Source organism: Artemia sp. Qi Xiang Cuo, chromosome 20, assembly GCF_049724085.1.
Source record: "Artemia sp. Qi Xiang Cuo chromosome 20, ASM4972408v1, whole genome shotgun sequence".
Classification (NCBI taxonomy): Eukaryota; Metazoa; Arthropoda; class Branchiopoda; order Anostraca; family Artemiidae; genus Artemia; species Artemia sp. Qi Xiang Cuo.
Genome location: NC_142813.1, coordinates 51,033,326 through 51,060,327, shown reverse-complemented (window position 1 = coordinate 51,060,327; position 27,002 = coordinate 51,033,326). Strand labels below are relative to the sequence as shown.

At 36.4% G+C, this 27,002-nt stretch overlaps 1 pseudogene; it reads right to left on the bottom strand.

Annotated features, from left to right (window-relative positions):
* Positions 1 to 200: 200 nt before the first annotated feature.
* The window catches only part of LOC148940330 (uncharacterized), a 72,906-nt pseudogene continuing 46,104 nt past the window's right edge, over positions 201 to 27,002 (bottom strand).

The window sequence follows — 27,002 nt, the reverse complement described above, 5'->3', positions numbered from 1 at the left end:
GAAAGACGAACATTTTTACAAGATGTTTTAGCTGAAATAGAGACCGTGTTTTTCTTAGTTTTGTGATAAGGTTGGCGTAGTTTGTCTCTTGAAAAAAAAATGCTCTTTCTCCTAAAAATACCATGCTGTATTGGCATTTATTCAAATTAAAAATCACCATTCTAGTTATTATAAAAAGTATCTTTAAATTCTCCACTTGAAATTTTCCGATCTCGAAGCACACGGATTAAAATTTTACCTTTTTAAAGTTTATGTTAATTTTGTCGCGCAAAAGCTCTTTTTAAGTTGACTCATCCAGATGGCGTTTATCTGTAGGTTGTAAAGAGCCGAAAAGCTAAGCTTCTTTTTTCCGTTATTGACGATCAGTCATTATGCAAGTTCAGTTTTGTTTAGACTTCCGAAATAAGGTAAGAAAGCTGCAATTTCCGATCTTTTGGAAATGGGAATCAGTAATATTACGCATGTTGGAATAAATATTCCAATTTCCACATTAGAAACTGAAAGCAACATAAGCAAGTATGTTCGGAACCGAATACGATACGAAAAACACAGTCAATCAGTCAATCCAGTATACTAAGTTTAAGGGGGTGGATGTCAATCTTAATATGACGAGAAATGTAAAGTAACACATTATTAATTACCGTCTAGAAAAAAAAATTACCGTAATACTAATAATAAAAAAAAACAACTCAAAGCTAGAATTTAGAACGGAGTACCTTTTGATTTCATCAGTTCCGGTTACTAATAATTATTTTTAGGGAATAAAATAGGTCAATCAAGGGCTTTGATGTTAGAATATTTGGTTCTAAAAAACGGCTTCCCATGGGTCTAATTGGTTTCTCAAAAAGTCAGACGTTAATCAAATTTGTCTATATTGCATGATGTTGCAGCTATGTTACTTAAATATGCTGCAAAACATAAAAGCAAAGTCAAATAAAATTTTCTGAAGACCTACTCTTCTTTTAATTTAACTTTTAACTGAATCAAAGCAAGCCGTTTGGCCATAAGAGGGTCTAAATTCTTAAAAAAAATTCCAAGCTCTATAAGCTGATGTGATAGCTAATTTTCACAAAAGAATGCAAAAACAGAACAAAAAAGTATGAAGGGATGTTCTATCCCCTGAAACCTCCCCCTCAATAACTTTGCTTTAAAACAGATGTCAGCGTTGTTTTTTTCTTTTGCAACCATCCCCATTAACCAGCAGACGTTGTGCTAGATCCCCCTCCTCCCTGCTCCCCCTACTATTCTCTCACTTTAGGCTTTGTCAAATTATGCCAATGGAAACAAGCAACAATTAACAAGAAAATGTTAACAACCGCTGTAAAAAAAGAGGAATGCACTAAAATACACTTGAATTAACTGCAAAAGCAATAGAATTCATTGATTGGTAGAATTGTTTTCTACCGAGTCCTCAACAACCGACAAATAAGCAGTTTCTTCCTTTTCGTTCTTTTTTTCAAGGTCACTCTCTTCCTGTTTCAAGGGGAACACTGTTTCAAGGGGGATACTCTCCTCCGAGGCCACTAGTTCATTAGACAGGGTTTGTATCATATGATAATATTTATTCTCATTTCTGTTATTCTCCTTATCTTCAACAGGGCAGCGATCAGCTGCACATGATTCAAAGCCAATTCGATTCTTTTGCATATGTTGAATGTGATTATGACATAGATGGGAGTTTTCAGTAATGGTTTCATTAGCTGGAACAGTCTTTGGAACCACTTCTTGAGTATCTAAATCTGCACAGTCAATGGGATTCGTGGTATCAATTATAGTTGAAACACTACTTGGAGCTGCTCCAGTGTTGCTACTTGAATGCTCAATAACACTTTCAAAATTTTTGGAAACAACAGAGTCCACATTCACACTGCCTCGGTCTGTGTCTATTTTCAGGACAATTTTTTCCGATATAAAACTAGTATCTTTGGACGCAGGTACAGAGTCGTCATAAGGCACTAAAGGCTAGTTGGTCAGATTTACTCGGGTTGGTTTGGGGGGTGATACAAAAAAAACTTTTCAGGTTGGCTCACCTCATTGGCAGTTTCATACAAAGATCCACTGCTACATGACTCTTTGCCATTTTTTCCCCGGCTCGGTTTTTGAGAAACTTCGCCATGCTCGTAAAAACTGACAAACCGCTTTTTTCCTTCAACAGTAACAGGTGAGCTTGTCTCTACAATATGTCCTCTTGAAAACTCGTCAAAACTGCCAACCGAAGCATCTTTTGTATTTTTAGATGGGGCACCCACTCTTTGAGGAGTTGATGCCACCAGGGGTTGAGACAATTTATACGATCCGCTAGAACTATCATCAGAATCAGTTTGTAAGTAACGCTTCACCTCATCGCTTGAATTTCCTTGGAAACCATCAGTCTGTGTTCCTTTACTGCACAAATTTTCAGTTTGAGTACAAACAGACCTTGAATTAGCTCTAGAAAGAATACAGAGCAATTCAGATTTACCAGGTTCTTTTTGTTTTTCTATTACGCTGGGCAATAACAGACTGGATATCAGATGCAATGTGCGTGCATCGATTCTCATCGCTAGAGTGTACTCTATACTCACCTTGGATTGCTGGTGGAACGAAAACCGCGGGGGAGCTGAAGTTGCTTGCTGGTTTTCGGGGCTCTTGGATAATTTTTGGCACCGGAGGGGGAGATGGGATAGCTTCTGATGAACCTTCTTTTGCCGGATGTTTTTTGGTCTTATGAACCTTGGCGTTAATTGGCTCCGGTGGACTATCCACTGTGTCAAGTGGTTGCTGGACAGGGTAGTAGTCAGTGTTGTTTTCACTCACATCTGCTGATTTTGGTTCTGGAGATAACGTCCTCTTTGTATTTTTCAATATGCCGGCTTTGCTTGAGTTCAATATATTACCCCAAGATGAGCCAGATGAATCGTTAACCGATCTGCGATTTGGCTGCAGTGGGAAAAAGGACACTTTAACTGTCGAATCGAAGGAGCTTGTTTCGGTTTTTTCCGACCGTGACGGAAGTGAAAATCGCCTCGAAAAACTTTTGCTTGGGGTGGGACTGTTCGAAACACTCTGATAAAATGTATTATCCCCTGAACTTGTTGGCTTCACAAAATCTTTTTTTGTACTAAATGTACGGACGAGCGTTTCCACATTTGGCTGTACATAAGGTTTAGAAGATGCAGAGCTTACTGATTCTGCGTTTTCACCGGGTAATTCTGGAGTTTCAAAAACACCGGAATCTCTAGCAGTTACGAATCTATCTTGACTCAGGCACGATACTTCTGAGTCCGAATCACTCTCGTTTCCAACGGGCTTTCTAAAAGATATCTTACCGACAGAAGGTGCTTGATCAAGACTCGGTCTGATACCTTTTTCAGTTTTAGAAATCGCTATAATTTGCTGCTCGAGCATAAATTCGATTTCTGACAAGTCACAGCGCTTGTGCGGCTGCACATCCAGCCCAGCTCTTAACAGCCTTTGGATAAGTGTAGGAAACTGTTCAACATTGATGACAGGATTCTTTTTATTTGATTTTTCCGATTCTCCCATTTTTGACTTATCAATTCAAGCACACCTTTAAAATCTCTGTCCTCCCATGGCAGTTTTCCTGTAAAAACTTCATCTACCACCATGCACAAAGAAAAAAATATCCGACTCTTCTGTAGGCGCTTGTCTTTTCATTACCTCCGGTGACATCCATCGCCAATAAATATTTTTAAACACTTCCCAAGGGCGCTTAACATATACACAATTTTTCAACTCGCTTCGGGCACAGATGGCAAACTCGAAATTGCCCAGTTTTGCCTGAGTAGGGCTAACAATATGAATGGAATTAGAGGATACTGCTAAATGTAAAAAGCCCATATTGTGAGCTAATTTAAGAGCAGCGGCAATTTGCCAAAGAAAAGTCAACTTTTTTTTAAGGCTAAATTCTTGTACAGGCAATTCGTGCATATATCTATGGAATGAGCCAAATTGGACTCTCATAAACCAAAGATATTTGGTTGTGTTCCTGGGTCGGTATGACTCCGAGTAAATGCAGAATTCCTGGTGCACTCAACACCCGCAAGTTTTCAAGTTCGACCATTAATAAATTCTGAGAAGCGCTATTCGGCGAACCAAGTTTTAAGTCGGCATCGATGAGCCTCCTTATGGTAACAATAATTCCTTTCCAACTTCGGGGGTAATACTCCGTAACTGTTCCACATCTAGAAGATAAAAAAGATTGTAAACTCTTTGGTAGAAAACAAAGGCCTAAGAAAAGTTCATAACCTTTGAAAAGAATTAACTCGATTCTTGACTGTAAAGATGAATGAATTGCGGCGAACCTAATCCGTGGAGAAGGGTGCCAAAAAGCACCAGAAAATCTTAGGGTTACGAAGGAAGGGACATGGGCCAAATCCTACCTCCGTCGAAAGTGTCTGGTTTTTAACCTTACGGTTAGTCCTTCAATCAAATTAAACCATTTAACGTTTAATCACAATAACATATATTTTATTTGGGCACTTACGCGTTACAGCGACCACACCAAAGAAGTGAGGTTAGGTTAACCCTAATAAGCTATACCAAAACATGAAGAAAATATACTAGTTTAGTAACAAAATTATGGAAAATCCAACAGAGAATTATGGAAAGCAGGCCAGGCCGCACAGAACGCATTATATTAAATACCTAAACTGACCAACTCTATATATTGAATATTTAATTAAAATATACCTGCAAAGTTACGGTTTATCTCACTCAGGCTAAGCTGATTATCTCCAAGTGGATACAGAAAACCTGGACACAAGTCCAGGCTCGTACAAAGAATTTTTAGGGGAGGGGGTCAAACAATAAAAAAAAATAACTCATTTTCAAATTGAACTAAAAAGTAGATAATTATTTGTTTTCTCGAGAAGATATTAATATAAGTGACTGCGAGGGGCACAAAAAGCATTGGGTTTTATATACCATAAACACCAAATTTATCTAGGTTTTGAATGTACAGGCAAAATCAGTCGATGACTTGAGGAAAACAAGTAAAAAAGTTCAAATTATGAAAAAACGAATAGTTTTTTGCCCCTAATTTTCACTTATATTTATAAATTCTGGAAAAAAAATATTTTCAAATTTTAATTTTACAATTCAAAAAAAATATAATATCTCATCCAACATCACAACCTAAGTTAACACAGCCTCAGGAAGTATTCATACAGTTGTGCTATACTGATAAATGTGGGAAGTAACTGAAAATTCGGAAGTGGTTGGAAAGTAGTTCACAAATTAAAAGAAAATTGTGTGGCTAAGCGTATTTTATAACACTAGTACAAATAAACCAACTAATTATGTTTCTCTATACTTTAAGGGATTATACAAAACTAGCGCTTTACTGAAAACACAAAATAATATAGGAGTTTTGGTACGGTAAATTCATTTTAGGAATTTGCTTTATTTTTTTACGTTTAATTTGGTATTACTTCTGCACAATGGCTCAGTTCAATGTCTGGCTCTCGTTTTGGTTCTGAAAAGGACATGTCATGATTAGTTTGTACACAAGTTCGAAGTAAAGCCATCTTGATAGTATTAGCACTATAGACTAGCCTTAGAATTTGTAGCATAGCTTTGAAAATTGTGTGGCTAAGCGTATTTTGCCTCAAATATGACTAAAGGTTTTGGCACTTTAAGCCTCAGTGGAACTCGAATCTATTCATGGAGAACTAGTGATGCAAAACGAAAGACACTATAGTTACCTGGTTACCAGGTAAAACGTAGTGTCTTTAACCTGGTGAGCACGTTAAAGACATTGTGCTACTCTGCAACACTGGTTAACAAAATATGGTACCTGTCATATGTCAAGAATTGCCTGGGAGATCGAGTTGAAGCTTTCAGGAGGTGCTGCGGGGTCACCAATATTTTTTTGGGAAATTTATCGAGGTATGTGAGGTAATACTGCGCACTCAGTTGTACAAATGGTTTTTAATTCCCTTTACGCCAATTTCCACCTTAAATTTCGATTTGGATGAGGGGGAAGATGTAAATCTAAGGACACTGTGCATTTCCCGGCTATCAAAATAGAAAATCTGCAATTTCTCGGAAGCTACTTGGGGGTGCAGTTGAAACTATTAGGTAGTGGAGGGAAGGAGAACAAGGGACTTACAATTTTGTGTTTTGAGGGGGGGCTGTAAAATATGTGTCTTTGAACGACGTAAACGTTATTGTGCCATCAGCCACTATAAGAATTAGAATTCATTCAAGTGTATGTAGGAAGTTATCAAAACTGTAACTTGTCTGAAATGGCTTGGGTTTTCAAGTTCAAACCATCGCATGGAAAACCTTTTCGTCAGAAAAAAATAAAACATTTTAGAAAAAAATTGATGTTAGCAAAGGTTTATCAGGATTCTTGTGTTTTGGTCAAAACGCTGAACTTGCAATAAGGTGTCCTTTATGGTAGAGGCTCGAGTCTCCGTGTTGCTGATTATTAGTGTTGGGACAGCGGCACCAGGAGAATTCTGAAAGATAAGGGGGGGGACATCCAATTACTTGCCCTAAAAATGCCTACCATTTCAAGCTGAGGGCATAGAATCAATAGATCAGCGCCTGGGCTACATGGTACACTGGATCATTTGGCGAAAATAGTTTGTTTCAAAGGTTTATTATTCGATGGCCTAAAATGATCCTATTCCGGTAAAAAAAAATTGGATACTAAGCGGCTTTATTAACCATTTTAGGCCAGCTAGTACTTACACATACGCCTGACCTTTTAGAAAGCGGAAGGGAGAGATTAAACAGAGATTTTATCAAAGAAACTACGAGGAGGCAATGCAAAAACCTTGTTTTTATTTACCTTTTCTTAGTCATTGAGAATTTTTTATTCAATATTTTACGTTACTGGCACTAAACTGGCTGTTGGTTTTTTGTTGGGGTGTTACAGAGCAGTATATTGAGACACATGTAGAATTTCGTTTTTTTTGCCAAAAGAAAGATCCCAGATAAGTGTTTATTTGTTTGTTTTTTTCCTCATGGGGGATTGTCTCGACCCAGGGGTCCTAGAATATCGGATGAGGACTCAATCAAACAGAAATTAAAAGTTTTAGTGCCTTTTTTAAGTGGCTCAAAAATTGGAGAGAAACTAGGCCCCCTCCCCGCCCCTTTTTCCCAAAATCGTCCGATCAAAATGTAGGCATACAATTTCGGGTGGGGGGGACAAATTTTCTGTTGGGGGATTTTTCATCACGAGGGAGGTTTTCAGGGAGTGAACCTGTCAGGGAAAATTATACACTGGGGGAATTTGCCTGAATTCTTTTAATAAATTCTTTTTATATGTCTTACTTTCTCTTTTCCGTCTGAATTTTAAGCGCAAAGTGGTTAAGAGTAATGGTCTCCGTAGAGGTGGGGCCAGATTTCCTGGCATTATTTAAAAAACGATCAGAAATTAAATAAATAGAATAAGTTTTATTCAACTGAATGTAAGGAGCAACATTAAAAGTTAAAATGAACAGAAAATATTACGTATACAAAGGGGGTTGCCCTATCCTCAACGCCTCGTACTTTACGGTAAAGTTTGAATTTTGTCCCAATTCTTTAATAATGACTCCTGAAACATAAGTTTCGTTTAATTAGAACAATGGAACACTGTTTTAAAAGTACTAAAAAAGTTTAGCGTAAAGAGCGAGGTGCTGAGGACGGGGCAACCCCCTTTATATACGTAATAATTTCTGTTTCTTTTAAGTTTTAATGTTGCTCTTTACTTTCAATTGAAAAAAAAACTTGTTCTTTTTTTAATTTAATTCCGTTCTAGAAACCGACCCTTTGTGCTTTACAGGGGATAAAAAACTTTATTTTGCTTTCACTTTTGGGAAAGTCAAATTTTTTGCGCAAGCTTTAGGTAGGGCCAAACTAAGGATAATTTAGTTCAGCTAGGTAAAACTACAACTAAATAAAAAAATTACACCAAGAATTTTTCCATTGCCAGATGTCTTATTTTTCTCAGGACAAGGCTGGTTCTTGCTTATCAGTGTACTATATATTTATTATTATTTCCCCCCCCCCCCACAGGGCTGGTTGGTCGCCAATTGCTTTCGACTTATTAAAAAGAGACTAGAACTCTCAATTTCTGATCTAATGAACACTCTTCGAAGTTTCTGCGACCATGAGGTGGAGGTGTGGACAAGGAAGGTGCAGTCCTCCTCTTATCAAACAGTTCGTGGTAACGAACTGTAAGTAAGGAGCGGTCCGGCTCACTAGTAACCGAAACTCTAAAAAACGGAATTTTGATACCAATAGATACATCAGGAGAATAATAATTTTATGCTGATTTCAAATATACAAGATTCATCAAGTTTAGTCTTATACCCATCAAAAGTTACGCGCCTGAGAAAATTTGTATTATTTTCGAAAAAAGGGAGAAACAACACTAACAAGTCTTAGAACACTAATGAAAATCACGCCATAAGATTCAGTGCATCAAAAAACCCTGCTATAGTGGTTTGAAGCTCTTATCTGTAAAAATGTGGAATTTAGTATTTTTTTTGCCAGAAGAAAGATCACGGATGCATGTTTATTTGTTGTTTTTTATCCATTGGCGTTCTAGTGCCCTTTTTAAGTGACCAAAAAATTGGAGGGCAACTTGGCCCCCTCCAACGCTCATTATTTCACGAAGTCACCCAATCAAAATTTTGAGATAGCCATTTTGTTCAGCATAGTCGAAAATTTAATTAATATGTCTTTGAGGATGACTTAATCCCCCACAGTTCCCAGGGGAAGGGCTGCAAGTTATAAACTTTGCCCATTGTTTACATATAGTATTGGTTATTGGGAAGTATACAGGCGTTTTTAGGGGGAATTTTTTTCTAGTTGGGGGTCGGGGTCAGAGCAGTGGTTACGGGGGAGGATCTTTCAATGGAGGTTATTTCCTTGGGGGAAGGGACATTTCTATGAAGGGGGCGCCAAATTTCCCAGCATTATTTAAAAAACGATCAGAAATTAAATAAAAAAATAATTTTTTTCAACTGAAAGTAAGGAGCAACATTAAAACTTAAAACGAACAGAAATTATATTATAATAATTCGCAAGTTACGTCAGAACAAAATTTCGAGAAAGCCAATCAGCCAAAAAAAGGAAAATTAATATGCAAATTTTGTTTTTAATTATTCATGTACGGTGAGCCAAAATCAAAGCTGCATTAATTCAAAAATGTTCAGAAATTAACTAAAAAAAAGTTTTTTTTAACTGAAAGTAAGGAGCGACACTAAAACTTAAAACGAACAGAAATTATTCCGTATATGAAAGAGTCTGTCCCCTCAGTAGAAAGGGAGGTGCTACTCGTGTCACGCACCCCTGCTGCCATCTACAATTTAGTCTAACTCTGTCAGTATATCAAATATGGGCATAGAGTCATTAGGGAGAACACGTGGTTAATCAAAGTGGAACACCTGTGCTGTCAGTCATTAATCAAATTGTTTCCGGGCAAAGTTTAATAATGTCTGACAGATGACGTCAAGTTAATTAATGTCTTTGGAGTTTTTCCTGAGAAACTGTTTACAGGCAAAGTCTATTAATGTCTGATGTATTTCCAAAGAGAATTGTTCCCAAGCAAATGTTTATTAATATCTTTGGAGTTCTTTCAAGAGAATTGTTTCCGGGTGAATGTTTTGATCTTAGCAATGAAGAGATTGATTCACGAAAGGGTTTCCAAATAATTTCAAATGTGACAGCACAGAGATGCCAAAAACAGAGGGGCCACGAAGAAATTATGTTTAAGAATTATTTGGGCGAAACCGTTTTAGACATTTTAGGGAATTATTTCGGCGAAACAGTTTTAGACATTTTAGAGACATTTTAAAAGATGATTTTAGAAGAGGTTTTAGAACAAGATTTGAGGGTGAAACTCTATGGTAATTATAATACACAAGTTCCATTTGAACAGTGTTGTGAGGTCCTCTACCCCAACCCCAAAGGGTCTTCATACCCCACCCGAACCCCGAAGGGTCCTCATACCCCACCCCAACCCCGAAGGAAGCCCCCGGTCCTCAAAGGTCCACCGGGCTCCCAAATAACCACCCGGACCTCAAGGGCCCTCCAGACCCCCAAAGGCCCTCCCCGGGCCCCCAAAGAGTCCCCTCCCCATTTTGTTAATACTTTTTTGTGCAATTTTTGTGCATATCTTTTCAGAACAAGTTCCTTTCATAATGTCATTCCTTACCCCTTTTTTACATGTTGAAGTACCAATCCTTTCACCACAACTTTACTTTATAGCTTTTTGGATACCCCAACACCAAGCAATAGTTTTCAAAAAGCATTTCAGAGCAACTTCTTTTCTTAATGCCCCTTCTAAACCCATTTTCCAACTTGAAGTACCCATCCTTTTCACCCACAACTTTACTTTATAGCTTTTTCGGATACCTCAACACCAAGAAATACCTTTCAAAAGGCATTTCAGAGCAAGTTCTTTTCTTAATCTTCATTCTAAACCCATTTTCCAACTTGAAGCATCCATCCTTTTCACCCACAACTTTACTTTACAGCTTTTTGGATACCTCAATACCAAGAAATACCTTTCAAAAGACATTTCAGAGCAAGTTTTTTCTTAATGTCCCTTCTAAACCCATTTTCCAACTTGAAATACCATTCCCTTTCACCAACAACTTTAATTTAGAGAGTTTCAGATATCTCAACACAAATAAATACCATTTAAAGGGCATTTCAGAGCAAGTTCCTTTCTCAATATTCCTTCTTCACCAATTTTCCTACTTGAAGACGACATTTATTTTACCAACAACTTTACTGTACAGCTCTTTGGATACCTCAACACCGATAAATACTTTTCAAAAGACATTTCAGAGCAAGTTCCTTTCTTAATGTCCCTTCTAAACCCATTTTCCAACTTGAAGTGCCCATCCCTTTCACCCACAACTTTACTTTACATCTTTTTGGATACCTCAACACCAAGAAATACCTTTCTAAAGACATTTCAGAGCAAGTTCTTTACGGAATGTTCATTCTAAACCCATTTTCCAACTTGAAGTACTCATCCTTTTCACCCACAACTTTACTTTACAGCTTTTGGATATCTCAACACCAAGAAATACCTTTCAACAGACATTTCAAAGCAAGTTCCTTTCTTAATGTCCATTCTAAACCCATTTTCCAACTTGAAGCATCCATCCTTTTCACCCACAACTTTACTTTACAGCTTTTTCGGATACCTCAACACCAAGAAATACCTTTCAAAAGACATTTCAGAGCAAGTTCTTTTCTTAATGTCCCTTCTAAACCCATTTTCCAAGTTAAAATACCTATTCTTTTCACCCACAACTTTACTTTACAGCTTTTTGGATACCTCAACACCAAGAAATACCTTTCACAGGGCATTTCAGAGCAACTTCTTTTCTTAATGTCCATTCTAAACCCATTTTCCAGCTTGAAGCATTCATCCTTTTCACCCACAACTTTACTTTACAGCTTTTTGGAAACCTCAACACCAAGAAATACTTTTCAAAAGACATTTCAGAGCAAGTTCCTTTCTTAATGTCCCTTCTAAACCCATTTTACAAGTTGAAGTACCCATCCTTTTCACCAACAACATTACTTTTCGGCTTTTTGGATACCTCAACACCAAGAAATACCTTTCAAAGACATTTCAAAACAAGTTCTTTACGTAATGTCAGCTCTAAACCCATTTTCGAAATTGAAGTACCCATCCTTTTCACCCAAAACTTTACTTTACAGTTTTTGGATACCCCAACACCAAGAAATACCTTTCAAAATACATTTCAGAGCTAGTTCCTTTCTTAATGTCTCTTCTAAACCCATTTTACAAGTTGAAGTACTCATCCTTTTCACCCACAACTATACTTTTCAGCTTTTTGGATACCTCAACACCAAGAAATACCTTTCAAAAGACATTTCAAAGCAAGTTCTTTACGTAATGTCCCTTCTAAACCCATTTTCCAACTTGAAGTACCCATCCTTTTCACCCACAACTTTACTTTACAGCTTTTTGGATACCCCAACACCAAGAAATACCTTTCAAAAGACATTTCAGAGCAAGTTCCTTTCTTAATGTCCCTTCTAAACCCATTTTCCAACTTGAAGCATCCATTCTTTTCACACACAACTTTACTTTACAGCTTTTTGGATATCTCAACACCAAGAAATACCTTTCAAAAAGCATTTCAGAGCAAGTTCTTTTCTTAATGTCCCTTCTAAGCCCATTTTCCAACTTGAAGCAGCCATCCTTTTCACCCACAACTTTACTTTACAGCTTTTTGGATACCTCAACACCAAGCTATACTTTTCAAAAGCATTTCAGAGTAAGTTCCTTTCTTAATGTCCCTTCTAAACCCATACCATTCAAAAAGGCATTTCAGAGAAACTTCTTTTCTTAATGTCCCTTCTAAACCCATTTTACAAGTTGAAGCATCCTTCCTTTTCATCCACAACTTTACTTTACATCTTTTTGGATACCCCAACACCGAGAAATACCTTTCAAAAGGCATTTCAGAGCAACATCTTTTCTTAATGTCCATCCCAAACCCATTTTACAAGTTGAAGCATCCATCCTTTTCACCCACAACTTTACTTTACAGTTTTTGGATACCTCAACACAAAGAAATACCTTTCAAAAGGCATTTCAGAGCAAGTTCCTTTTTAATGTCTCTCCTAAACCCTTTATTACAAGTTGAAGTACCAATCCTTTCACCACAACTTTACTTTATAGCTTTTTTGGATACCTCAACACCAAGCAATAGTTTTCAAAAAGCTTTTAGGAGCAACTTCTTTTCTTAATGCTCCTTCTAAACCCATTTTCCAACTTGAAGTACCCATGCTTTTCACCCACAACTTTACTTTACAGCTTTTTCGGATACCTCAACACCAAGAAATACCTTTCAAAAGACATTTCAGAGCAAGTTCCTTTCTTAATGTCCCTTCTAAGCCCATTTTACAAATTGAAGCATCCTTCCTTTTCACCCACAACTTTACTTTACAGCTTTTTGGATACCCCAACACCGAGAAATACCTTTCAAAAGGCATTTCAGAGCAACTTCTTTTCTTAATGTACCTCCTAAGCCCATTTTACAAGTTGAAGCATCCATCCTTTTCACCCACATCTTTACTTTACAGTTTTTGGATACCTCAAAACAAAGAAATACCTTTCAAAAGGCATTTCAGAGCAAGTTCCTTTCTTAATGTCTCTCCTAAATCCATTTTTCCAACTTGAAGTACCCATCCTTTTCACCCACAACTTTACTTTACAATTTTTTGGATATCTCAACACCAAGAAATACTTTTCAAAAGGCATTTCAGAGCAAGTTCCTTTCTTAATGTCCCTCCTAAACCAATTTTACAAGTTGAAGCATCCGTCCTTTTCACTCACAACTTTACTTTACAGCTTTTTGGATATCTCAACACCAAGAAATACCATTCAAAAAGACATTTCAGAGCAACTTCTTTTCTTAATGTCCCTTCTAAACCCATTTTCCAACTTGAAGTAGCCATCCCTTTCACCCACAACTTTACTTTACAACTTTTTGGATACCTCAACACCAAGCAATACTTTTAAAAGGCATTTCAGAGCAAGTTCCTTTCTTTAAGTCCCTCCTAGACCCATTTTACAAGTTGAAGCATCCATCCTTTTCACCCACAAATTTACTTTACAGCTTTTTGGTTCTTTTGAATGCGCCAATACCATGCAAAACTTTTCAAAGACATTTCAGAACCAGTTCTTTTCATAATGTCCCTACTAAACCCATTTTACAAGTTGAAGTACCCATCCTTTTCACCCACAACTTTAATTTACAGCTTTTTGAATGCCCAAACATCAAGCAATACTTTTCAAAGACATTTCAGAAAAAGTTCTTTTCTTAGTGACCGTCCTAAACCCATTTTACAAATTGAAGTACCCATCCTTTTCACCCAAAACTTTACTTTACAGCTTTTTGAATGCTCCAACACCAAGCAATACTTTTCAAAGTTCATTTCAGAACAAGTTCTTTTCTTAATATCCTTCCTAAACCCATTTTACAAGTTGAAGTACCCATCCTTTACAGCCAACACCAAGCAATACTTTTCAAAAGGCATTTCACAACAAGTTCCTTTCTTAATGTCCCTCCTCTACCCATTTTACAAGTTGTAGTACTCATCCTTTTCACCATAACTTTACTTTACACATTTTTTCTTAGAGTCCCTCCTAAACCCATTTTACAAGTTGTAGTACCCATCCTTTACACCCACAACTTTACTTTACAGCTTTTTGAATGCTTCAAAACCAAGCAATTCTTTTCAAAGGGCATTTGAAGTAGCCATCCTTTTCAACCACAACTTTACTATACTGCTTTTTTGAATGCTCCAACACCAAGCAATACTTTTCAAAGCGCATTTCAGAACCCGTTCTTTTCATAATGTCCATCCTAAACTCATTTTACAAATTGAAGTACCCATCCTTTACAGCCACAACTTTACTTTAACACTTTTTGAATGATCCAACACCAAGCAATACTTTTCAAAAGAACATTTGAAGTAGCCATTCTTTTCACCCACAATTTTACTATACTGCTTTTTTGAATGCGCCAACACCAAGCAATACTTTTCAAAAGGCATTTCAGAGCAACATCTTTTCTTATTGCCCATCCTAAACCCATTTTACAAGTTGAAGCATCCATCCTTTTCACCCACAACTTTACTTTACAGCTTTTTGAATGCGCCAACACCAAGTAATACCTTTCAAAAGGCATTTCAGAGCAAGTTCCTTTCATAATGTCCATCCTAAACCCTTTTTTACAAGTTGAAGTACCCATCCTTTACACCCACAACTTTACTATACTTCTTTTTTGAATGCTTCAACACCAAGCAATACTTTTCAAAGGCATTTTCAGAACCAGTTATTTTCTTAATGCCCTTCCTAAACCCATTTTACAAATTGAAGTAGCCATCCTTTTTACACCCATCTTTACTTTACAGCTTTTTGAATGTGCTATCACCAAGCAATACTTTTCAAAGGGCATTTCAGAACCAGTTCTTTTCATAATGTCAATCCTAAACCCATTTTACAAGTTGAAGTACCTATCCTTTACACCCACAACTTTAATTTACAGCTTTTTGAATGCCCAACACCAAGCAATACTTTTCAAAGGACATTTCAGAACGAGTTATTTTCTTAATGTCCCTCATAAACCCATTTTACAAATTTAAGTACACATCCTTTTCACCCACAACTTTACTTTACAGCTTTTTGAATGCCCAACACCAAGAAATACTTTTCAAAGGTATTTTAAAACCGGTTCCGTTCATAGAACCTGTCCTTAATTCATTTTACAAATTGAAGCACCCATCCTTTTCACCCACAATTCTACTATACAACTTTTTTAGTTCAAAAAACTAAGCACTACCTTTCAAAGGGCATTTCAGTTAGCTACGTACGCGCGCGTACGTAGGCTAACGTAACCTAACTTAACCTAACCTAACTTAATCTAACCTAACCTAACCTAACTTAACCTAACCTAACTAAATCTAGCCTAACCTAACCTAATTTCATCTTTTTACCATGTTCAAGTTAGGTTAGCTTAGCTTGTCATGAGCGCTCATGATAAGTTAACCTAACCTAACCTAACTTAAACATGGAGAAATGTTTCTAATTATTTATTAATATTTATTTATACCTACCCTAACCTATTGTTTTTGGTTGTTATATGAATGAACCGAATTTAACAAAAATTCGAAATGAAGTGAAAATTTTTATCTTCATGGTAAATAATCACAATCATAGTATAGCCATTCCTATCTTCTATGGAAAAATTTAGAATTGAACTTTAAATTTTTTATGTCTTTGAGAAATTAGGAACTGAAATGGAAGCTTATTCATTTTCAATGTTAAATTTCAGAATTGAGCTAACTTTTTTTTTCTCTTCTCTAAGAAAATTAAGAAGAGAACTTGTACATTTTGCACTTCTTCGAGAAAACTCAGAATTAAAGTGGAGCTCCATATCTTCATGAAGAATATTCACACACAAGTTCCATTTGAACAGTGTCGTGAGGTCTCCTACCCCCCCCCCAAAGGCCCCCGGTCTCCATAATGCCCCGCGCATCCCCAAAGACCCCCGGTCCCCCATCCCCCCCGTTTTTATAATAATTTTGAGTTTTTTTAACATGGTATTTTTTAACTTTTTTACGTATCTTAAAATAACATGAAATATGCTTACGGCTCTACCAATCGTACTCTGTGCTTGTTCATAGACACGACGCGGCTTTCCCATTGATACTCTATGGCAAATTATCTACACTACCTAGTTTAATGCGTGCATTAAATCAGTATTTTTTACGCAGTGGAAGGATAAACACACAATTCATATCTGTAAAAAGTGAAGATGAATTATTCGACGAAAGTATGTGCACATGATAAAATCATCGTCGTGTTGAATGCTGCCAAGGAGAAATACCTGAACTATGAAACGAGTGCAAGTGGTAACACCATTGGAAATTTATGGATGTGTTGTCATGACAGCGAGAAGTTAGATTCCTTTGGAGTACCCAAGAATTTCCATCATGCAAACGGTGGATATGCGATAGTAACATTACCAGAGAAAGTAATACTCAAAGAGAATGCCAACGTAAAAATAATAGTTGATGAAGAGGGACAACTTCTAGCTAATGGTTCTGGTAGCATGTTAGCCGTTGATAGATCTTATCGCTATCTTTCCGGTGTTAGCATTCGAATGAAAGCAAAGGGAAAAAGAAGGCATGCATACAGCTGCACCAACATCATAAATCATATCTTGTCAATGTGTCAAAACTGCTATCTATGTAAAAATAATGTGACAATAGACAGTGAAATCGCAGGCAGAATAAAAAGGACATTAGCAGACAATATCATCAATGAATATAAAGATGAATTGACGGAAAGTGAAGCGCAAGTGTACTAATAATGTATTATAATGTATTTAAAGTATTTTTATATTAATATTCTACATGTCATTATTTGTTTAAAAATATCTTATGCATTATTTTGTTAAGTGTTCATTATTTTTGGGGTATGCTAGAACGTCAAACGTTCAGAATATCTATTAAAAAGGTCATAGATGTAAGAAAAAGAATTTTTATAGATAAAGATACTACTAGTAGGCTCAATTTTTCATAGAAGATAGAAAAGTTCAAGATCTCTTCTGAATTTTACCAAAGAACACAATTCATTTCTAATTTTACCAAAGAAAATAAAAAGCTTAAGAAAAGGATTTGCTCTGAAATGTCTTTTTAAAAGTATTGCTTGGTGTTGTGCTTTCAAATAGCTGTAAAGTAAAGTTGTGGGTGAAAAGGATGGGTACTTCAATTTGTAAAATGGGTTTAGGACGGTCACTAAGAAAAGAACTTGTTCTGAAATACCTTTGAAAAGTATTGCTTGGTGTTGTGCATTCAAAAAGCTGTAAAGTAAAGTTGTGGGTGAAAGGGATGTGTACTTCAATTTGTAAAATGGGTTTATGAGGAACATTAAGAAAATAACTTGTTCTGAAATGTCTTTTGAAAAGTATTGCTTGGTGTTGGGCATTCAAAAACCTGTAAAGTAAAGTTGTGGATGAAAAGGATGGGAACTTCAACTTGTAAAATGGGTTTAGGAAGGACATTATGAAAAGAACTTGTTCTAAAATGCCCTTTGAAATGTATTGCATGGTGTTGGAGCATTCAAAAAGCTGTAAAGTAAAGTTGTGGGGGTAAAGGATGGGTACTTCAACTTGTAAAATGGGTTTAGGATTTACATTATGAAAAGAACTGGTTTTGAAATGCCCTTTGAAAAGTATTGCTTGGTGTTGGCGCATTCAAAAAGCTGTAAAGTAAAGATGTGTGTAAAAAGGATGGCTACTTTAATTTGTAAAATGGGTTTAGGAAGGACATTAAGAAAAGAACTGGTTCTGAAATGCCTTTGAAAAGTATTACTTGGTGTTGGAGCATTCAAAAAAGCAATATAGTAAATTTGTGGGTGTAAAGGATGGGTACTTCAACTTGTAAAACAGGGTTTAGGATGGACATTATGAAAAGAACTGGTTCTGAAATGCTCTTTGAAAAGTATTGCTTGGTGTTGGCGCATTCAAAAAGCTGTAAAGTAAAGTTGTGGGTGAAAAGGATGGATGCTTCAACTTGTAAAATGGGTTTATGAGGGACATTAAGAAAAGAAGTTGCTCTGAAATGCCTTTTGAAAAGTATTGCTTGGTGTTGGAGCATTCAAAAAAGCAGTATAGTAAAATTGTGGGTGAAAAGGATGGCTACTTCAAATGTTCTTTTGAAAAGTATTGCTTGGTGTTGGATCATTCAAAAAGTGTTAAAGTAAAGTTTTGGCTGTAAAGGATGGGTACTTCAATTTGTAAAAAGGGTTTAGGATGGACATTATGAAAAGAACTGGTTCTGAAATGCCCTTTGAAAAGTATTGCTTGGTGTTGGAGCATTCAAAAAAGCAGTATAGTAAAGTTGTGGGTGAAAAGGATGATTACTTCAAATGCCCTTTGAAAAGTATTGCTTGGTGTTGGAGCATTCAAAAAGCTGTTAAGTAAAGTTGTGGTTGTAAAGGATGGGTACTACAGCTTGTAAAATGGGTTTAGGAGGGACTCTAAAAAAAAGTTGTAAAGTAAAGTTATGGTGAAAAGGATGAGTACTTCAACTTGTAAAATGGGTTTAGGAGGGACATTAAGAAAGGAACTTGTTGTGAAATTCCTTTTGAAAAGTATTGCTTGGTGTTGGCTGTAAAGGATGGGTACTTCAACTTGAAAATGGGTTTAGGAAGGACATTAAGAAAAGAACTTATTCTGAAATGCCCTTTGAAAAGTATTGCTTGGTGTTGGAGCATTCAAAAACCTGTAAAGTAAAGTTTTGGATGAAAAGGATGGGTACTTCAATTTGTAAAATGGGTTTTAGACGGTCACTAAGAAAAGAACTTGTTCTGAAATGTCTTTGAAAAGTATTGCTTGATGTTGGAGCATTCAAAAAGCTGTAAAGTAAAGTTGTGGGTGAAAAGGATGGGTACTTCAACTTGTAGAATGGGTTTAGGACGGACATTATGAAAAGAACTTGTTCTGAAATGCGTTTGAAAAGTATTGCATGGTATTGGCACATTCAAAAGAACCAAAAAGCTGTAAAGTTGTGGGTGAAAAGGATGGATGCTTCAACTTGTAAAATGGGTCTAGGAGGGACTTTAAGAAAGGAACTTGCTCTGAAATGCCTTTGAAAAGTATTGCTTGGTGTTGAGGTATCCAAGAAGTTGTAAAGTAAAGTTGTGGGTGAAAGGGATGGCTACTTCAAGTTGGAAAATGGGTTTAGAAGGAACATTAAGAAAAGAAGTTGCTCTGAAATGCCTTTTTGAATGGTATTTCTTGGTGTTGAGATATCCAAAAAGCTGTAAAGTAAAGTTGTGAGTGAAAAGTATGGATGCTTGAAAACTATGGAACTTGTAAAATTGGTTTAGGAGGGACATTAAGAAAGGAACTTGCTCTGAAATGCCTTTTGAAAAGTATTTCTTGGTGTTGAGATATCCAAAAAATTGTAAAGTAAAGTTGTGGGTGAAAAGGATGGGTACTTCAAGTTGGAAAAATGGGTTTAGGAGAGACATTAAGAAAGGAACTTGCTCTGAAATGCCTTTTGAAAGGTATTTCTTTGTGTTGAGGTATCCAAAAACTGTAAAGTAAAGTTGTGGGTGAAAAGGATGGATGCTTCAACTTGTAAAATGGGTTTGGGATGGACATTAAGAAAAGATGTTGCTCTGAAATGCCTTTTGAAAGGTATTTCTCGGTGTTGGGGTATCCAAAAAGCTGTAAAGTAAAGTTTTGGGTGAAAAGGAAGGATGCTTCAACTTGTAAAATGGGTTTAGAAGGGACATTAAGAAAGGAACTTGCTCTGAAATGTCTTTTGAAAGGTATTTCTTGGTGTTGAGGTATCCGAAAAAGCTGTAAAGTAAAGTTGTGGGTGAAAAGCATGGGTACTTCAAGTTGGAAAATGGGTTGAGAAGGGGCATTAAGAAAAGAAGTTGCTCTGAAATGCTTTTTGAAAACTATTGCTTGGTGTTGGGGTATCCAAAAAGCTATAAATTAAAGTAGTGGGGAAAGGATTGGTACTTCAACTTGTAAAAAAGGGTTTAAGAGAGACATTAAGAAAGGAACTTGCTCTGAAATGCCTTTTGAAAGGTATTTCTTTGTGTTGAGGTATCCAAAAACTGTAAAGTAAAGTTGTGGGTGAAAAGGATGGATGCTTCAACTTGTAAAATGGGTTTGGGAGGGACATTAAAAAAAGAAGTTGCTCTGAAATGCCTTTTGAAAGGTATTTCTCGGTGTTGGGGTATCCAAAAAGCTGTAAAGTAAAGTTTTGGGTGAAAAGGAAGGATGCTTCAACTTGTAAAATGGGTTTAGAAGGGACATTAAGAAAGGAACTTGCTCTGAAATGCCTTTTTGAATGGTATTTCTTGGTGTTGAGAAATCCAAAAAGCTGTAAAGTAAAGTTGTGAGTGTAAAGGATGGGTATTTCAAGTTGGAAAATGGGTTTAGAAGGGACATTAAGAAAGGAACTTACTCTGAAATGCCTTTGAAAAGTATTGCTTGGTGTTCAGGTATCCAAAAAGCTGTAAAGTAAAGTTGTGGGTGAAAAGGATGGCTGCTTCAAGTTGGAAAATGGGCTTAGAAGGGGCATTAAGAAATGAACTTGCTCTGAAATGCTTTTTGAAAGGTATTTCTTGGTGTTGAGATATCCAAAAAGCTGTAAAGTAAAGTTGTGAGTCAAAAGAATGGATGTTTCAAGTTGGAAAATGGGCTTACAAGGGGCATTAAGAAAGGAACTTGCTCTGAAATGCTTTTTGAAAGGTATTTCTTGGTGTTGGGGTATCCAAAAAGCTGTAAAGTAAAGTTGTGGGTGAAAAGAATGGATGCTTCAAGTTGGAAAATGGGTTTAGGAGGGACAATAAGAAAAGAACTTGCTCTGAAATGTCTTTTGAAAAGTATTTCTTGGTGTTGAGGTATCCAAAAACTGTAAAGTAAAGTTGTGGGTGAAAAGGATGGGTACTTCAAGTTGGAAAATGGGTTTAGAAGGGACATTACGTAAAGAACTTGCTCTGAAATGCTTTTTGAAAAGTATTTCTTGGTGTTGAGGTATCCAAAAAGCCGAATAGTATAGTTGTGGGTGAAAAGGATGGGTACTTCAACTTGTAAAATGGGTTTAGAAGGGACATTAAGAAATGAACTTGCTCTGAAATGTCTTTTGAAAGGTATTTCTTGGTGTTGAGATTTCCAAAAATCTGTAAAGTAAAGTTGTGGGTGAAAAGGATGAATGCTTCAACTTGGAAAATGGGTTTAGGATGGACATTAAGAAAACAAGTTGCTCTGAAATGCCCTTTGAAAGGTATTTCTTGGTGTTGAGGATCCAAAAAGCTGTAAAGTAAAGTTGTGGGTGAAAAGGATGGGTACTTCAAGTTGGAAAATGGGTTTAGAAGGGACATTAAGAAAAGAACTTGCTCTGAAATGTCTTTTGAAAGGTATTTCTTGGTGTTGAGGTATCCAAAAAAGCTGTAAAGTAAAGTTGTGGGTGAAAAGGATGGATGCTTCAAGTTGGAAAATGGGTTTAGAATGGACATTAAGAAAGGAACTTGCTCTGAAATATCTTTTGAAAGGTATTTCTTGGTGTTGAGATATCCAAAAGCTGTAAAGTAAAGTTGTGGGTGAAAAGGATTGGTACTTCAAGTTGGAAAATGGGTTTAGAATGAACATTACGTAAAGAACTTGCTCTGAAATGTCTTTTGAAAGGTATTTCTTGGGGTTCAGGTATCCAAAAAGTTGTAAAGTAAAGTTGTGGGTGAAAAGGATGGGTAGTTCAACTTGGAAAATGGGTTTAGAAGGGACATTAAGAAAGGAACTTGCTCTGAAATGTCTTTTGAAAAGTATTTCTCGGTGTTGGGGTATCCAAAAAGCTGTACAGTAAAGTTGTGGGTGAAAAGGAAGGATGCTTCAAGTTGGAAAATGGGTTTAGAAGGGAGATTAAGAAAATAACTTGCTCTGAAATGCCTTTTGAAAGGTATTTCTTAGTGTTGAGGTATCCTAAAAAGATATAAAGTAAAGTTGTGGGTGAAAAGGATGGGTACTTCAAGTTGGAAAATGGGTTTAGAAGGGGCATTAAGAAAAGAAGTTGCTCTGAAATGCTTTTTGAAAACTATTGCTTGGTGTTAGGGTATCCAAAAAGCTATAAAGTAAAGTTGTGGTGAAAGGATTGGTACTTCAACTTTTAAAAAAGGGTTAAGGAAGGAAATTATGAAAGGAACTTGTTCTGAAAAGATATAATAACGGGCACAAAAAAGTATTAACAAAAGGGGGCGGGCACTCTTTGGTGGCCGGGGGAGGGTCTTTGGGGGTCTGGGGGCCCTTGAGGGCCGGGTGGTCCTTTGGGAGCCCGGTGGACCTTTGAGGACCGGGGGCTTCCTTCGGGGTTGGGGTAGGGTATGAGGACCCTTCGGGGTTGGGGTGGGGTATGAGGACCCTTTGGGGTTCGGGTAGAGGACCTCACAACTCTGTTCAAATGGAACTTGTGTATTATAACGACCACAGAGTTTCACCCTCAAATCTTTTTCTAAAACCTCTTCTAAAATCATCTTTTAAAATGTCTCTAACTGTTTCGCCGAAATAATTCCCTAAAATGTCTAAAACGGTTTCGCCCAAATAATCCCTAAACGTAATTTCAGCGAGGCCCTTTTGTTTTTGGCATCTCTGCGCTGTCACATTTGAAATTATTTGGAAACCCTTTCGTGAATCAATCTCTTCATTGCTAAGATCAAAACATTCGCCCGGAAACAATTCTCTTGAAAGAACTCCAAAGATATTAATAAACATTTGCTTGGGAACAATTCTCTTTGGAAATACATCAGACAGTAATAGACTTCGCCTGTAAACAATTTCTCAGGAAAAACTCCAAAGACATTAATCAACTTGACGTCATCTGTCAGACATTATTAAACTTTGCCCGGAAACAATTTGATTAATGACTGACAGCACAGGTGTCCCACTTTGATTAACCACGTGTTCTCCCTAATGACTCTATGCCCATATTTGATATACTGACAGAGTTAGACTAAATTGTAGATGGCAGCAGGGGTGCGTGACACGAGTAGCACCTCCCTTTCTACTCCCCTCCTTAACGCCTCGCTCTTTACGCTAAAGTTTGACCCTGTCTCACAACTTTATTTTTTAAAAAAATAAAAAACTTTAGCGTAAAGAGCGAAGCGTTGAAGAGGGAACAGACCCTTTCATATGCGGAATAATTTCTGTTCGTTTTAAGTTTTAATGTCGCTCCTTACTTTCAGTTAAAAAAACTTGTTTTTTTGTTAATCTGTATTTAAGAGTGAGCATTTCTGTTTTGTTTTTCTGTCTTTTTTTCCGTTGGCTTTTATTTTCAAATGTTGAATAAAATTATGTATGCAATTACAAACCTTCGAGCTGTACCATCAACCATATCACAAGGGTTTGGTTTGTTAGAAAACTTGGTGATATCTATCTATGCGCGTGCGCTGAAGGGGGGGGTGACTAAAGGATCTTATGGGCATGCCACTTACAAACTTTTTGCAGCAGCCAAGTCTTGAGAAATTGTAGTTTGAAGACTACATGGGAAGTTGCTGTACGGAAAATTGATTATAACATTTCAAATTAGGATAGATGAAAAGTTCAGACATACCCCGATTTATCAGAGATTACAATTAGATTGAAAAGAGCTATGTAAATAGCCCTTATTAGTGAATATTACTCAAAAGCTTAAAGAAAAAACAGCTTTTCTACAATTTACTTTTCAACTTGAAGTACTCTGGTAAATTTATTCTCTGCCAGTTTACAAGGCAGTAAAAATAGTGTTTTATTGTTTGTATTTACCCCGCTCCCCACCAACACCCCACCAAAGAAAATTACCACCTCCCTTCCCCTCACTCTTCCTCTCCTTACTAGCCCCCTCCCCACTGAGAATATATTCGTTACAGCTATCTAATGACTAAATAAGGTCTGGGAATTATTTTTCCCTAGTTAAGCTTTCCCTACACATCAAAATCTTTGATTCAGCTACGACAATATTTTGAAATGGACAACCGTACAATATTTGAAAATATGTATATAACTCGGTATTGCCAAGGTCGAAATTCCATTCCATATTCCATAGTGGATCTATTAGATCAAGCTGATAACTGCCCATTTGTTATGTTCAAGATATAACAAAGGGAATTACAATTTGTGCCTCACTAAATTCTTATAAACTGCCCTGGAACATTTTTACCCTTTCTTTGCCAACAACTCCCCGCAATCTTACCCTCGTATTTTACTACGTAATTCCTGGGTGCAGAACAAGAACTACTGATGGAAATGGCTGTCGTAGAATTCTAAGGGGGAATTTCTTACTTGAATTACTTTTCTGTCGTTTGCCCGGACAAAACACTCGGGTAAACAAAAAGTTTGTAATAATCCATATAGTTGTAGCCTGGATTGAAAACCTAATATTCCAGTAAGACCTAACAACAAGTTAATTCTTTCATTTTTGTAAAATGGCTTTTTTGATAAAAGTTGTATTAAATACCAACAGCCTATTTAGCATAATTTTTGTTCTTTGCATTCAGTTTTTAATGGGTTCACCGCTTTCTGTATCATCTGAAAGTCAGTGCTCATTTAAAAAACAAATCTGAATTTGTAGAAAGGCCGATTTGTTAGAAATTTTGGATCGTATTATGAAATGATTTCACTGAAATGATGTTTCATAAAATGATTTTATCAACTCGTCTAAAAAGGCTGAAAAGAACAAAAATAGATATTTTTATTTTGAAAGAGCAAAATAAGGAAAAACACTACTCACAAATGTACATTACTCATAACAGCTTTTGAGTTGGAGTCATAACACAGCAGCTACTCGCATCAAAAATTACGCTAAAATTGTGGTTTACCGTATGGAATGGCGGGCTCTCTTCCACTCTTTATGTCAATTTTTTGGTAGTTTTTGAAGATCAGCATATCGATATAAATACCTAAGGCCATTTATAACAAGAGCAGCTAGTTCAGATATTTGTTAAGCCATCAAATTTTCATTTGAGTTTTCGTCGTCTGCTGGGTTGTCGCAACGACATCAGCCTCGGGCATTTGGAGGGGTCACTTTCGATATTGCTTTGGAAAATTTCTAGAATAAATATATCATCCAAAAATATTCACCGACTGGGGAAAAATTTGACGCTTGACCGTTTTCAGCTCAACACAAAAAGAAGCAAGCTACATTTTTCACTAAAAATGAAAATAAATTCACTTTTCTCTTCCTTGAAGTTTCTTCAGATCCAAAAGCATCTATTGCACTGTTTTTGCTATGGAGCTTTGGTTGTTCATGAATATAAAAGAAATGTTACAAAAGAAGCGTTTATCTTTTATTGGCCAATATTTTTGCCCCATACTGCCATAGTCAGTGTAGCATTCTTCAGTGGCGGCAAGTCATTTTGGCTATGACGAAGAAAAACTTCTCTTTTCCCTTAAATAATACTACATATCTTTCTTTTTTGTAGATAAATCTTTGTCAAAAGAAATTGTATTTTGTTTTTCTAATCATGAACAAAATGCAGTTCTTGACAATTGAGAGAACATTGGAAAAGTTATGTTAATTAGAAAAAGCCTTTAATGCTTACAGAAAACAGGAAAAAATAGCATAATCTTTGTCGGAACATGTATTGTATGATATTTTCCAATTGGAAATATAAGTTATAATTTAATTGAGTTCCTAATTTATGTGTATTTTAAATGGTTTAAATTTCTAGAACGTTTGTAATTTTTGTCATAGAAATTTAGAAAGGATATTTTTGGTAATTGGAAAATTTCTGTCTAATTTTTTTTTCAATTTATGTGTGAGGGGGAGGATGTAGGATACCCCACTGGTGCGTCATTAAATCATATTTACAATTAAGTACCATAATACGCTTTAATGAAACATTACAAATCTTAAAGGGGATGTCACACTAACCAAAGAAGACTATCTGCATACTAATACTACTGCTACTGTTACTACTACTACTACTCCTATTATTATTATTATTATTATTATTATTATTATTATTATTATTACTAATACTACTACTACTACTACTATTACTACTACTGCTGCTACTATTACTACTACTACTACGACTACTACTACTACTACTACTACTACTACTACTACTACTACTATTACTACTACAACTACTACTACTACTACTACCATTACAACTACTACTACTACTGCCACTACCACTATTACTACTACTACTACTACTACTACTACTACTACTACTGCTACTACTACTACTTTTACTACTACTACACTACTACTAAGGCTCATGTTACTAAGATGAAAATGTCAGAGTATGTTGAGGGGATGTTGAACCAAATAAAAATATGCTATGAGCATGCAGGTTGTCGAAAAGGCGTATCAGCAATGTCCCAGGAACAGCTTAGGTATAAAGTTAAAGCATTCAGGCCATGCTGAGAGGAATGTTGAACTAACTAAAAGGAACTATTGGCATACTGTTGCTACTATTATCGCTTATGCTATTACTACTGCGACTACTCCTACTACTAAGGCTAAGGATATTTAATTGAAACTTTCAGGGAATGTTGTAAGAAATAAAAACACACTATGTAAATGCAGGTTGTCAAAAATAAGTGTCAGCAATCTTAAAGGCTTAGAGCATCAAGTTGAAACTTCAGGCATATTGATTGGTATGTTGAGCTAACCAAAAGGAACTATATGCAGGCTACTAAAGCTACCTCGAATATGCTGATGATAAGTACTCTCCTATGCGACTCAGCACTGAAAGCGGAATAAATGATCAAAAGAGTAGAGGGTACTGCACATACGGCAGGTCTCTCAATCACATATCAAAAGCTAAATACCTTTTGACTGAGACTTAAGTAGAGATGCCTTATTGACTCGTGACCCTCACCCCTGCTGCCATCTACAATTTAGTTTAATGCTGTCAGTACACCAAATATGGGCATAGAGTCATTAGGGAGAACACGTGGTTAATGGGGTCAATGACCTGTTTTTCCAAAGGT